Source organism: Balaenoptera ricei, chromosome 4, assembly GCF_028023285.1.
Source record: "Balaenoptera ricei isolate mBalRic1 chromosome 4, mBalRic1.hap2, whole genome shotgun sequence".
NCBI lineage: Eukaryota > Metazoa > Chordata > Mammalia > Artiodactyla > Balaenopteridae > Balaenoptera > Balaenoptera ricei.
In genome coordinates, this window is record NC_082642.1 from 110,288,053 (window position 1) to 110,302,913 (window position 14,861).

General features: G+C 34.0%; 1 pseudogene; it reads right to left on the bottom strand.

Moving 5' to 3' along the window:
* Window positions 1–13,266: 13,266 nt before the first annotated feature.
* LOC132365459 (nucleolar protein 56-like) lies at window positions 13,267–13,821 on the bottom strand (annotated as a pseudogene).
* Window positions 13,822–14,861: the final 1,040 nt, after the last annotated feature.

Sequence of the window (14,861 nt, forward strand, 5' to 3'; positions counted from 1 at the left end):
CATTGAATCTGTAGATTGCTTTGGGTAGTATAGTCATTTTCACAATATTGATTCTTCCAACCCAAGAACATGGTATATCTCTTCCTCCATTTGTGTAATCTTTTATTTCTTTCATCACTGTCATGTAGTTTTCTGAGTTTAGGTCTTTTGTCTCCTTGGGTAGGTTTATTCCTAGGTATTTTATTCTTTTTGATGAGATGGTAAATGGGATTGTTTCCTTGATTTCTTTTTCTGATCTTTCATTGTTAGTGCATAGGGATGTTTCCTTTATTTCTTTTTCTGATCTTTCATTGTTAGTGCATAAGGATGCAAAAGATTTCTGTGTACTAGTTCTGCATCCTGCAACTTTACCAAATTTATTGATGAGCTCTAGTAGTTTTCTGGTAGCCTCTGTAGGATTTTCTATGTATAGTATCATGTCTTCTGCAAACAGTGACAGTTTTACTTCTTTTTCTTCCAATTTGTCTTTCTTTTATTTCTCTTTCTTCTCTGATTGCCATGGCTAGGACTTCCAAAACTGTTGAATAACAGTGGTGAGAGTAGACATCATTTTCTTGTTCCTGATCATAGAGGAAATGGTTTCAGTTTTTCATTGAGAATGATGTTTGCTGTAGGTTGTTGTATATGGCCTTTATTATATTGAGGTAGGTTCCCTCTATACTCACTTTCTGGAGAGTTTTTATAATAAATGGATGTTGAACTTTATCAAAAGCTTTTTCTGCATCTATTGAGATGATCATATGGTTTTTATTCTTCAATTTGTTAATGTAGTGTATCACATTGATTTATGAATATTTAAAAAATTTTGCATCCATGGGATAAATCCCACTTGATCATGGTGTATCATCCTTTTAATGTATTGTTGGATTCAGTTTGTTAATATTTTGTTGAGGATTTTAGTGTATGTGTTCATCGATGATATTGGCTTGTAATTTTCTTTTTTTGTGTGATATCTTTGTCTGGTATTGGTATCAGGGTGATGGTGGCCTTTTAAATTGAGTTCAGTAGTGTTCCTACCTCTGCAGTTTTTTGGAATTGTTTCAGAAGGATAGGTAACAACTCTTCTCTAAATGTTTGGTAGAATTCACCTGTGAAGCCATTTGGCCCTGGACTTTTGTTTGGTGGGAGTTTTTAAATTACTGCTTCAATTTCATTACTGGTAAGTGATCTGTTCATATTTTCTATTTTTTCCTGGTTCTGTCTTGGGAGATTGTACCTTTCTAAGGATTTGTCCATTTTTTCTAAGTAGTCCATGTTATTGGCACACAGTTTTTTGTAGTAGTCTCTTATTATCCTTTGTATTTCTGTGGTGTTGGTTGTAAAGTCTCCTTTTTCATTTCTGATCTTATTGATTTTGGGCCCTCTCCCTTTTTTTTTTTTTTTTTTTTTGATGAGTCTGGCTAAACGTTTCTCAAAATTATAAGCAAAAATCTGCCTTTTATTCAAAGTCCTAATGGAGTATTGAAGAGGGCTCAAAATAGCATTTCTTATGAGATTAAATTTCCTAAGGATGGCATCATCTTTGTATAGCATTAAAACATTTTTAAGTATTGGAAATGGCTGACAAATGGTCCTGTTTCTCAAAGGATTCAGCTTCATTTTGAACAATCTTCCGAAGCATGGAGACTTACATTTGTAACATTTTGATTAATTTCATTATCAGCCCTTAATTTGACTCCCAATTAATTGTGAACTCACATTGTCAAGAGGCAATAAAAAATTATAGTGAATGATTTATTGCAGAACTGGGAATTTCTCCATGAAGAAGGTTGATACAGATGGGTAAGATAGGGAATAATGAATAGATTAAGATTGATTGGATCCTTCAGTGGGAAGGAAGATGAGGATACTCAGCCCAGTGAATAAATGAACACCACAAACTGTTATTTCAACAATGATTTAACATAAATAATGGCATAATGCCTATTGAGAGAAGTTAAACATTTTTTCAATTTCTAATAATGAATCTTTTTCTATAAATGTGAAATCATAAAACTGTATATATTGTTAACTAGGGAGGTTGTAAACTCTATGTGTATGAAAATTAAATCCAGGGAGTATCTGTGATTTATTGACTCTATGTTTGAATTAGAATCAAGTAATCATCCATTGTGTTCAGTGTTTATTTATCATTATGTAAGAAGTTTAGGAATATAAAATTTTTAAAAATATTATTTCTAGTCCTGAAGATGAGGGGGAAAAAAGATCAATTAAACGTTAGATTTATTTATTGATTGATTTAGCTGCACCACACAGCTTGCAGGATCTCAGGTCCCCGACAAGGGATTGAACCTGGGCCCTCAGCAGTCAGAACACAGAGCCATAACCACTGGACCACCAGGGAATTGGCTAAATGTTAGTTTTAATCGTGGTGAATATAATTAGTTACAATGGATTATCCTATGGCATGGGATCATAGTGTGAGTTGTTGATCCTAGGGAGAACTGATGAGGAATGGATTCATTTTGCATTATTACTGAAAACATTTTGGGTAGAAATAATTATTTATAAAACAGAACATAAATATCTGCTGAATGAATATTGCAGAATTTATAACCCTACTATGGTGCCCCTTGTGAAGTTTTTATTTTCTGTTTTTTCTGTTTTTTTAATTTTTAAATCAAGAAACAGTATTCTCTAAGCAAATATTTTAAAGATTATTTGGTAGTTTTGTTTCATTTTGTATTTTGATTTTCTAATACATCCCCAAAATCAATTTATTATTTTACTGAATACTGATTTACTAAGTTACTAACACTAAATGTTTATAATTAAGGTAATACTGTTCTGGGAGATGTACACAGTGAAAAAAATTATCTTTTCATTTTATTTTAATTTATTTTGTTTTTCTTGGGTTTAATAAATTTGAGAGACTAAAAACTGTACTTATTTATTGATTAATATAGTGCAGAACCTGGAGAGTTGTCTAGTAAAAAATCATTTAAACTTTTTTCAGTTCACTATTTTCCAAATTGATATTAGCACAAAAATTTTTTGTTGAAGTACCACAAATGACCATACCTTTAGACACACCATTTTAACAGTAAATAAAGCAGTAAGTTGTGCATCATGCAGTAGAATCGCATTGTTCATGATACAGAAATGATAGAGAAGTTCCTGGCAAAGGTTGGCATGCATCTTAAGAGTCAAAGGAAAAAAAAATCTCACATACACAAGATCATAAGAGTTAGTAAGATGTTATGAATGCAGATGAGACATTAAAACCCTACTGAACCCTAGTGAAGCAACCACCTTCTAAAAATGAGAAGAAATCATCAGGAAATAAGGCAAATTCAATTTATCAAATATATTGAGCATCTTCTATGTACAAAATATTCTGCAATTTGCTGCTGGCATTCAAAAATGAATTTCTAAAGACATACTTCTCAGCTTAAAAAAAACTGAACCTAATGTAATAGAATAGTATAGAAGATAATACATAAATAAAGAATAAAATATTTGGTATAGTGTGAGGGTCACAAGAATTAAAAAAAAAAAAATTCTTTTAGGATCCAAGCAATGAAAGAGACTATATGAGCACAAAACTCATGGTAAATTGGTAGAGGAGAATATATTTTAATAAATGAAGATGTTTTAGATCAATTTTACAACACTGTTGGATAGCACACAAGACTGGAATAAAAGATTTTCATTATTTTTCAAAAGAAATAAATAGGAAGAAGCCATGTAATTTAATATTACTGGTCATAGTAACAGAGAAAAAATAAAGTGTAATCCTTGACCAATGGTTCTCAATTGTTAGCACCCAAATGCTTGCTAAAAATTCAAACAGTAGATTCTCTTCTTTAGAGAACTTGATTCAGTAGGCCTAGGATCAGTCTGGAACTTTTAATAATCACTAAAAATATTTTTATTTAGGCAATCCATGCACCAAACATTTAAAATAATATTCTAGTTTTTAGGAATGCAACTGACACAATATTTATGTTTAAAAATTCAATAAGTAAAAGTATATTTTTGATTAGCGATTTCAAAAGAGAAGAGGTTTAAGAGTTACGGTAACCTCTAAAATACAGTTCAGACAATGAAAAGGTAAATTAGCTCGGTGGGTTTGAATCTAATGCAATCATTAGGCCTGCACATGGAGTTAACTGATTATCTCTGATTTTAAAAGATCATATATTAAGATGGTTAATACAAATAAATGACATACACCCTAGAAACTGACATCTATATGAGGAATAAGGGTAAAGACAATAAAAGGAGAAGAGTCTCAGCAATGAGATTCTAAGAAAAACAGAAAGGAAAATTGGTTAGTTGGGGGAAATGGTGTAATAATAAAAACATCTTTTATGGAGAAAGTATAACTTCGTCCTGAATAAGAGTGAAATAAATCCCAATATATTTGAAGAGGTCATGAAACATCTGAATTGTTTGCTAAGAGTTAGTCTTCCAACTCATACAAATGACATATAGGAACGGGCAGGGCATAGGGGACTAATTGAACTAGAGCAGTCATTGTTCAGAACCTTTGCAGTTATGAACTGCAGTGGTGCCACATGACTAGTTTTTGGCAAATTCTCCACAATTAAAAAAAAAGTAGTTTGGAAACTACGTAATACCTGGCATTATGTTTGAAACTTGTTGGCAAACTCAAATAATTATCCTTAAATTTTTATGAACACTAAGGAAAAAAATATAAAAGTGGGTAAAAAGGAAAACAGGTATCATTAAGAGTTAACGTGATCAACAGGATTACCTATAAGAGTAATTCTGAAACATATTTCAAAAAACACTAATTTTGCCTCAAATATTAATAAATATTTTCATAAAAAGAATTCCTTGGTCAAAAAAGTTTATAAAATTCAGCCGTGTGTGTGTGTGTGTGTGTGTATTTACATGAGTATTTTTTCATATTAACATAAATAGGCTCAGAGAATGCGTGAAGTTTATAAAACTCATCTCTTTATCATTTTATTGCCCAGAATATCCCAAATTTACTTAAACATAGAGACAGAATTTTGAGTAACTTTTCACTGGATATGAGAATACATTGTATCAAAAATACACAATTGCTATAGTATGTGCAAATTATACTACACTAGCATTATTTCCTTTTTGTGTGTATGTGCCATACAATTATTGGTAGAGCAAAATGAACTTTCAGATATGTTGTGTATTGAATTTAGAAAGAGTCCCTGATAAAAATATTTTATGAGATCCTTGATGTGGGCTAGCAGAGGCACCGGTTAATCAATTCATATTTTGCTTATGGCTTTGATGCCAAAAGGCTAATTAAGATTGACATCTAACTAGGAGAAGGATTTATTTTTAATGACATTTAATGGATCTTTGTTTTTACCCTTTCCGTATATTTTTAAATGAATTGGAGAAGGACAAAGAAGGTAATCCTATTAAATTTTTGGATTAAAATATATGACAAATAACTATGATTTGGGAATAAAATCTAAAATAAGTGGGATAGAATAATGGATTTAATTCCAGAAATTAAAAGTTAAAGATGAGTCCTTTTTCCATATGTAGGTGTAAGTCTGTTGCATACTAATGAATTTGTCAGGGCTCTTAAACAAAAGCAGGCAGATTGTAAAGGGGTTTCAAAACTTGGAAATATGATCCATACAAAAGTGATGTTACCAGGTTATATTTTTTCCCCTTTCCTGTCTTAGATCTGCCCAGAATATAGGCACTGTCCCAGAGCTGCCTTCCAGGACAGCATTGCAAGAGATAAAAATGTAATGTATTAGTTTCTTAGGGATTCCATAACACAGTACCAAAGACTGGGTGGCTGAAGACAACAGAAATTTGTCTCACATTTCTGGAGGCATGAAGTCCAATATCAAGGTGTCTGCAGGTCCCTCTGAAACCTGGAGGGAAGAATCCTTCCACGCCTCTTCTAGCTTCTGGTGTTTACAGCACTCCTTGGTGTTCCTTGGCTTGTAGAGATATCACTCCAATTTCTACCTGCATTATCACATGGCCATCTTCTCCCTAGTGTCTCTGTCTTCAGAAATATGGTGTTCTTATCTCTGTATGTGTCTATCTTTGTGTCTCTTCTCCTCCTCTAAGGACACTAGTCATATTAGATTAAGGGCCCATCTTATTCCAGTAGGACATCATCTAACTTAAATCTTTACTACATTTTCAGAGACTCTATTCACAAGTGCCTGTGGCTAGGTCTTTAACATATTTGGAGGGAGGGACACAATTCAACCCACAATACTCAAGAACCCCATATTTCTGAAGAAACAGTTAATGGGGCCTATACAGGTTGAAGACTGCAGAGGGAATCCTGGAGAGGAAAGAGTTATAGAAGGTGGGTACTGTAATTCTATGTGTGAATCAACACAAGTTTGGGCTCAGTCACAGGAGTGACTGCTCACACACAGAAAGAAAGCAACACAGCACAGTCTTTGAGAACTTCCCATGTATTTAGACATGGCCCAGTTCTTAGATTAATCTCTGAGTAGTACATGCATGGGACAAATTCAAAGAGGAATAAACTTTGAAAAGTGAACTGAAAATTGTACTGCCAGAACGTTCTCTGAACCTAACTCAGTTGGCTGCCCAGAAAAATAAAACAAAACAAAAAATCAGTGTTCTCCTGAGGATTCTTAAAGGAAAGAGAGTCTGCCCAATATAATATTGAAAATATCCAGGGTCCAATCCAAAGTTACTCAACATAAAAAGAGCTAAGAGAGATTTGACCAGTTCTTAAGGGAAAAGACAATCAGATGCTGAACCTGGGAAAACCTAGATAGTATAATTATCAGACAAATATTTTAAAGTAGCTACTGCAAATATGTTTCATTAAATTAATGGAAAGATAGAATTTCTCAGTGTAGAAATAGAAACTAAAACAAAATGGAATTTAAAAAAAAGAAAAGTCACTGGCTGGACTCAAATAACAGTGCAGATGAAAGAGGAAAGAATTACTGAACTTGAGGATAGATCAATAATGTGCATTCAGTCTGAAGAAGAGAATGAGAAAAGGTTGGAAAAAAAAAAGAATAGAGCCTCAGGGATCTATGTGACAAGATCAAAAGAAATACCATTCATGCTGTTGCAGTCCCAGAAAGAGAAGGGAAAGATATTAGGGCAGAAAAAAAATTTTGAAGCAATAATGGCCAAAATTTCCCAAATTTCCTGAAAGATATACACTTAGATATTCAAGAAATTCAGTGAACTCCAAACAGAAGAAACTAAAAAACAAAAACAAAGCACACACACACAGACATACCAAAATGAAATTGCTGAATACCACAACTTAAGAAAAATGCCTTCAAAGCAGCTAGAGAAAATGACACATAATATACAGGACAACGATAATTCAAATGACTTCAAATCACTCATCAAAAACATGGAAAGCAAAAGACAGTGGCATGATATCTTTAAAGTTCTGAAAAAAAAAAAAAAAACCTTCCAACCTAGAATTCTATATCTTGAGAAAATATCTTTCAAGAATGAAAGCAAAATAAAGACCTTCCCAAAGGATGAAACAGTAAAAGAATTCCAGAACAGCAAACCTGCTCTACAGGTACTTCTAAAGGAAGTTCTTTGGCCTACAAGGAAATAATACCAGAGTAACATGGATTTATAGGAAATAGGAAATAAGAAGAAAAATACTAAACAGTTGGGTAAATATAAAAGATTGACTTTTCTATTTAAGTGAGGTAAGGTTTACAATGTGTGGATATGTAAGAGACATCATAACTATAACATAAGGGGCCTAGGGAGGAGAAAAGATTCTATATAGTTGCAAGCCTTTTATATTTTAATAGAAATAGTACAATCTGCACAGTAAGCAGACTGACACTTTTCTTGTAATCCCCAGAGCAACTATAGCCCATAAACCAATATATAATTTAACATTATGCAAATAATCCAGGAGATGAGAGGAAAGATGAAACTGAAAAATAAGAGAGAAGAATCAGAAAACAAATGATAAATAAATAAATTTAGTAGACCTAAGTTCAACCACATCACTAATTACATTAAATAGTAACTGTCTAAATACTGCAATTAAAAAACAACATAACATTCAAAATGTCCAAGGTAGAATTCAACATACATACTGCAGCACAGATTGAATGGAAATTACTATATGATAAAAGACATAACTTAAAATGTCAACACAAAGATTAATTAAAAAAAGGAATACAAAAAGATATAGCATGCAAACAAAACACATAACAAGTCTGGAATTACTCTTAAAATACAGATAAATACAACTTCCAAAGAATTTTACCAGAGTAGAGATAAGGAGAGACATATCAGAGTGATGCAAGGGAAAATACATTAGGAAGACTTAAAAATTGAAAATGTATATGCATCTACTAATAGAAGCTTACATGAAGCAACATTGACAACATAAGAGGAGAAATAAAAATTCTGCAGTTATAGTAGAAGATTATAACATGTTGTGGAGCTATAGAGAAAACATTTTTATGTTTTATGTCTCTGCACAGTTAGGGCTCTGTGAGCAAACTCTACTGAACTTTGGAGCTTTATCTAAAAGAATACAGTTTAAGACAGACTAATCAGATGGTGAGAGAACTCCAGAGGGATTTACCTTTCTAGATGTAAGTGTTTAAATTTCAATGGGGTTAAGATCTGGGACCATAGGGGACCCCCCTGAGCCATAAAGCCTGAATTTGTACTGTTCTTCTAAATGCATGATTTTGTACTTGTCTTAGAATAAATGTGCTTATTAGCAAAGAGACCCTTACTTTCTCTGCTTAAAATGGCCGCTAAAAATAAAAATATCTTTATCTTCTCCTATTTGCAATAAATAGCTTAGCCTAACTTCAGAAGTAATGTAACATATCAATTCTTATGGCAAACAACTAAGGTTGATGATTATCAATGAAGTATGAGATACTAAAATATGGACAAAAGATTTTATTACAACACAAGTATTTAATAACAAAAAATTGTTTTGAAGAGGGATCGAATGGCATTTTCTGACTCATTTAGTAACTTTAAAATGCATATGCTTGATTTACATACATTTGATTATTTGCTTATGAGCAGAGACTATCTCCTCTGGCCACTAAGACAATGCTGCACAAATGGATCTAATTTATATGAGTATCAGAATGGAAGTCTGAGTAGCTGGGGTTTACAAGGACTAGTGTAAGAATGGGAGATGTTTATAGGAGGCTTGACATCTAGAGGTATTTAGAACACTAACCAAAAAGATCTAAGAAATCTGTATCAACTTGTATACTCGCTTCATGCCTGATAGACTTAGTCTGCATATTTTATTGCATAGTAAATACAAATTTTCTATTGCAGGATTAGATTTCTTTCAAAGTTGACCATTTAAAATATGCCATAAATTCAGTAATAAGCAAAAAAAAAAAAAAAAAAAAACTTCTTAGAAGTCATGAAAATGAAATATACAAGCATTGCTACTTTAAAGCATAGAAGAAATTTTTAAAAATCAGTCAATTGCTAATTGTAAACTTGTATATATATATGTATATATATATACACATATATATACGCTTTTTTTAAGCCAACAGGTTGAAAACCATATATAAAACTAAACCAAAGAGATCAAATCTAGGAATTGGAAGAAATACACAACCAGGCAAATATGTTTTGCAATCAGACGACATTTATAATTAGTATAAACAGATCTATTACCAAAAAAAAATCCCTGAGGATATTAGAAAATTTATATTCTGAACAAGAACTCTGAATCAATAAGAATTCAAGAATATTCACTGTGCTATGTTTAAACATAAGTGATGAGGGAGTTTATTTTTTTCTTTAATTTTTTTCAACACATTTTAAAAAAATTATTTATTTTATTTATTTATTTTTGGCTGCATAGGGTCTTCATTGCTGCACGCAGACTTTAGTTGCAGAGAACGGGGGTTGCTCTTCATTGCGGTGTGTGCATTTCTCATTGTGGTGGCTTCTCTTGTTGCGGAGTACAGGCCCTAGAGCATGAGGGCTTCAGTAGTTGTGCCACGTGGGCTCAGAAGTTGTGGCTCACGGGCTCTAGAGTGCAGGCTCAGTAGTTGTGGCACACGGGCTTAGTTGCTTCGTGACATGTGGGATCTTCAGAGGTAAGGATCTCCCTACCTTATGAGTCAGCCCATGCAAATTTTATATGGCTAAATTGTTAGGAAATACATTCTTATGGACAGAAGAAATCTGCCTTCTTATAACTTATACTGTAGTTTTGTCCTCTTAGAATGCAGAAAGAAAGTCTAAGCCTTTTCAACATGACAGTTTTTCATTATTGGAAGACGACTGAAGGGATGTCTCCATTCTCTGTTCCTCAGCTAGAGATTTCCAGTTCCTTAATACTTGGTAGAGTTTTAGGTCCTTCTATCTTCCAAACCACTCTGCTCTGGGCACACTTGGGGTGTTGAGCCCCACTCTGTGTTCTTCTATGTACAATGTAAGAGAGGTGGGGTTGACTGTCAAATCTTTTCTGCCTCCTTCAGTTCCCTTAAGACAAAAATGAGAGAAGGACAATGTCGGCCAAACATTGAAGGTCTTTGATTTGTCCATGGTCCAACTTGTACATAGTTGGCAATAGTGTAACACAATAACACTTTTGAAGATAAATTTTGTTACCAACAGGAAACTACTTTGCACTGGGGCAGAACATGAAGTTCCATAAGAGACTGTTTCTTTTTATGTATCTCTTTTGTCAAAATTTAGCCATTTCACAGTCACTTCACAGTGACTGTAAGTCAATCACTGCTAAGAATGGGCCTACCATATTTGACTATTAGATTTTTACTCTTAAGTCATAATAGTGAACAAAATCTAATTCTACCAAAAAGAAAGAAGCAAGTATTTGTTATTATTTAGATAAGTAATAAAAGCCTGCTATGTTTTCAGAATATGAACCAATATATAAAATTTTCTCAAAGCACAACCATGGTTGACATTTTATGGTGAAGTGAGACTCAGGATTGTGGCCAAAAAAAATCATAACAAATTTTGGAATGAAAATGTGGTCAAGGTCAAAGAATAATTAAATAATTCCAGATGACTAGAAATTTGGAAATCTCAAAGAGTTATCAAGGTTATAAGAGGATTGGAACCATAAAGAGTATAACAAAAACAGCAGGCATTTATTTTTTAATTTACACATTAATTTACCCATTGTTTACATTATTTAAAAACTGTTTCCTTGAGCATCTACTTTATGAGCAATACTTATCTGTAGCATTAGGTAGTCAATGATCAATAGACATGTACTGTCCCTGCCTCATTTTTTGTGTAGTAGGAATAGAATTTAAGTAAAGATAAAGAAACAAACACAAAATTATAAAATATAATAAACAATACATAGTACTGCAATATGCAGATGAAGAGATACTTTAAGTAATAATGACATTGAGACCCTCTCATAGAATGTAGCATACATGGTATCAGCTATTCAAAGAACCAGTTGGAAGAATGTCAGAAGAGAAAATATATTCGAGGACTTTAAGGAATAGGAAACTCACAGAAGCAAAGAACTGAATGAATTTAGTGGCTACAACATAGTGATCAAGAAGAATAGTGATCAGTGAAGAAATTAAAAAGATTGTACAATCTAAATCATTAAAGACATAGATCATGAAAAAGAGTTTAGGTAGTACTGTAACCCAATGGGAAGCTGGAAAATGATATAAATTTGGCAAACAGGAAAGCAAACATAGGATTCCAAAAGATAGGATAACTTAGCATTGTAGTTAATACCTATGCAAATTAAAGTTATTTTCTTCTCTTCTGTTCCTTCTTCTCTTCCTCCTAAACTTTCTCCTTTCCTCCTCCCTCCTCCTACTCTGTCTCCTTCTTTCCTCTTTCTCTTTACCCCTCTTCTTCTTCCACTGCCCCTCCTCCTCATTTTGTTTTTCTTCTTTAGCAGGAGCAAACTTAGGAACTTTATCAACCTGTGTACAAACCCTTGTTAGTTAATCACGTCTTATTTGATTATGGAAATTGAGACTGTGTGAGCAGTATAATTGAAGACCATTGATGTATAGGGAAAACTCATTCAGGGCATCTTTTACCTAATGAGAATGCGTCTTTGAGTGGTCACTGTACAATTTATACACAAACTCTTCTCTACCAGTGCTAACTTCTTACAAGTATGAATACTTGTAAGAATCTCTAGTAATGAGTTTGGGGATTTAAGCCAACACTGAGGTGTGGAAAACCTAGTAGCATTCACTAATTCATCCAACTAAAAGTGTGTGTTTACTGCTCAGGTCCTAGAGCTCATACATACAGTGTCTACCACTGAATTTGTTACTTAATTTCCCACTGTCTGGAATCCCCCCCTTATGGCATTGTGTACAGCTTATCTACCAAGGAGACCACTAACTCTCTGAGAGCATTTATTTTGTAGCTTTTACTACCTTAAATAACATCATAGAACATAGAAGAGTATTTTGTTCTGAATAAGTACTCAACAGTTATTTTGGAATTGAATCAATACTGATCATTTATTCTCTATTATAAATTCAATATAGGTAGGGACTAGGTCACATTCATCTTTGTATAAAATACATACCAGCTTATTACCAAGAGAAGATTAGGCACTCCATGTGTTTGTTGAGTAAATGAACAAAGTTATCAAGCTTTAAGTTTTACCTTTCAGGAAAAACTAAGGAAAACACCTTGTCATAATCATCAAATTATACAGTGAATCCATGGCCACCATTTTTTTTTTTTTTTGGTGCTCATTCTTTATTTACTTTTTTTTTTTGAATTTTCTTTTATTTTTTTAATACAGCAGGTTCTTATTAGTTATCTATTTTATACATATTAGTGTATATATGTCAATCCAAATCTCCTAATTCATCCTACCACCACCACCTCCCACCCACCACTTTCCCCTCTTGGTGTCCATACGTTTATTCTCTACATCTGTGTCTCATTTCTGCCTTGCAAACTGGTTCATCTGTACCATGTTTCTACATTCCACATATATGCGTTAATATACAATGTTTGTTTTTCTCTTTTTGACTTACTTCACTCTGTATGACAGTCTCTAGGTCCATCTACATCTCTACAAATGACCCAATTTTGTTCCCTTTTATGGATGAGTAATATTCCATTGTATATATGTATCACATCTTTATCCATTCGCCTATCAATGGGCATTTAGGTTGCTTCCATTACCTGGCTATTGTAAATAGTGCTGCAGTGAACATTGGGGTGCATTTATCTTTTTTTTATTTTTTATTTTTTTTATTTTTATTGGGCTATAGGGGATGGGTTGGGAAATATCTCTGTAAGTTATGCCCTACTAAGGAAATGTCCATTCTAATTTTCCTGGGATAGCTTTTGGAGCTTTTTCTTTTACTTGGAGCTGCTGCTCTTGCTGGCAGCAGCCTCCTCAGGTCCACTGCTGAGAGGCTCCTCCTTGGAAGAGAATTTCCTCTTTTTCTTGGGGACCCTCCTGTTTCCTGACTCTTCAGGGTCACTATCTGGTTCCTCTTTGGGGAAAGATTTCTTCCTCTTGGTAAGACTTCCACTGCCAGCTGTCTCTTCAAGATCACTACTAACCAGCTCCTCCTTGGAAAAAGATTTCTTTTTTTTTGGCTTTGGAGGAGACAGATGGGTCTTCCATTCCATTCTCCTGAGGAACCTCCTGGGGCTTTTGCTTTTTCTTCTTTTTGGGTCTTTCACTTGTCTCCTCACATTCCTCCGGGGTACTACTGCTGTTTTCTGAAGACGCCAGGGCAATCGCAGCCAGCCTTTTCTTTTCCTTCTTCAATCGTTTCTTATCCTGTTTCTCCAGATTCCTAGTAATCTCAGCAGCCGCTTCCTCGGCCTGAACCATTGCCTCCTTCATGACATCCAGATTCTTTCGTGGAATCTCTCCAGTCTCATAGAAGGACAGCCGCTCCTCAACTTGTTCTCTAAGCTTTTCCCCAAATACATGGGTAGGTACCTCAGAGAAGCAATCAGTTCGTGAGGCAATACTGCATTTGTTTGCCAGGTATCGGGAGATGCGGCCTTTGTTCTTGGCAGCTGCTCGGCCAATGAAGGTAGAGTGGAAAATGAGTCCATATTTTGGGGTGTTACCCCTTGTCTTCAGGGCTTTGGAAAGTTGGTCCCTGTGCTGGGCCCAGGGAAGCATTTATCTTTTTGAATTATGGTAATCTCTGGATGTATGCCCAGTAGTGGGATTGCTGGGTCATATGGCAGTTCTATTTATAGTTTTGTAAGGAACCTCCATACTGTTCTCCGTAGTGGCTGTATCAATTTACATTCCAACCAACAGTGCAAGAGGGTTCCCTTTTCTCCACACCCTCTCCAGCATTTATTGTTTGTAGATTTTTTGATGATGGCCATTCTGACTGGTGTGAGGAGATACCTCATTGTAGTTTTGATTTGCATTTCTCTAATAATTAATGATGTTGAGCAGCTTTTCATGTGCTTCTTGGCCATCTATATGTCTTCTTTGGAGAAATGCCTATTTAGGTCTAATGCCCTTTTTTTTTTTTTTTTTTTTTGGCTTAAGTAACACATTTATTTTCTCACAGTTCTGCCCATTTTTTGAGTGGGTTGTTTGTTTTTTTAATATTGAGCCACATGAGCTGTTTATATATTTTGGAGATTAATCCTTTGTCCGTTGATTCATTTGCAAATATTTTCTCCCATTCTGAGGGTTGTCTTTTTGTCTTGTTTATGGTTTCCTTTGCTGTGCAAAAGCTTTTAAGTTTCATTAGGTCCCATTTGTTTAGTTTTGCTTTTATCTCCATTACTCTAGGAGGTGGGTCAAAAAAGATCTTGCTGTGACTTATGTCAAAGAGTGTTCTTCTTATGTTTTCCTCTAAGAGTCTTATAGTATCTGGTCTTACATTTAGGTCTTTAATCCATTTTCAGTTTATTTTTGTGTATGGTGTTAGGGA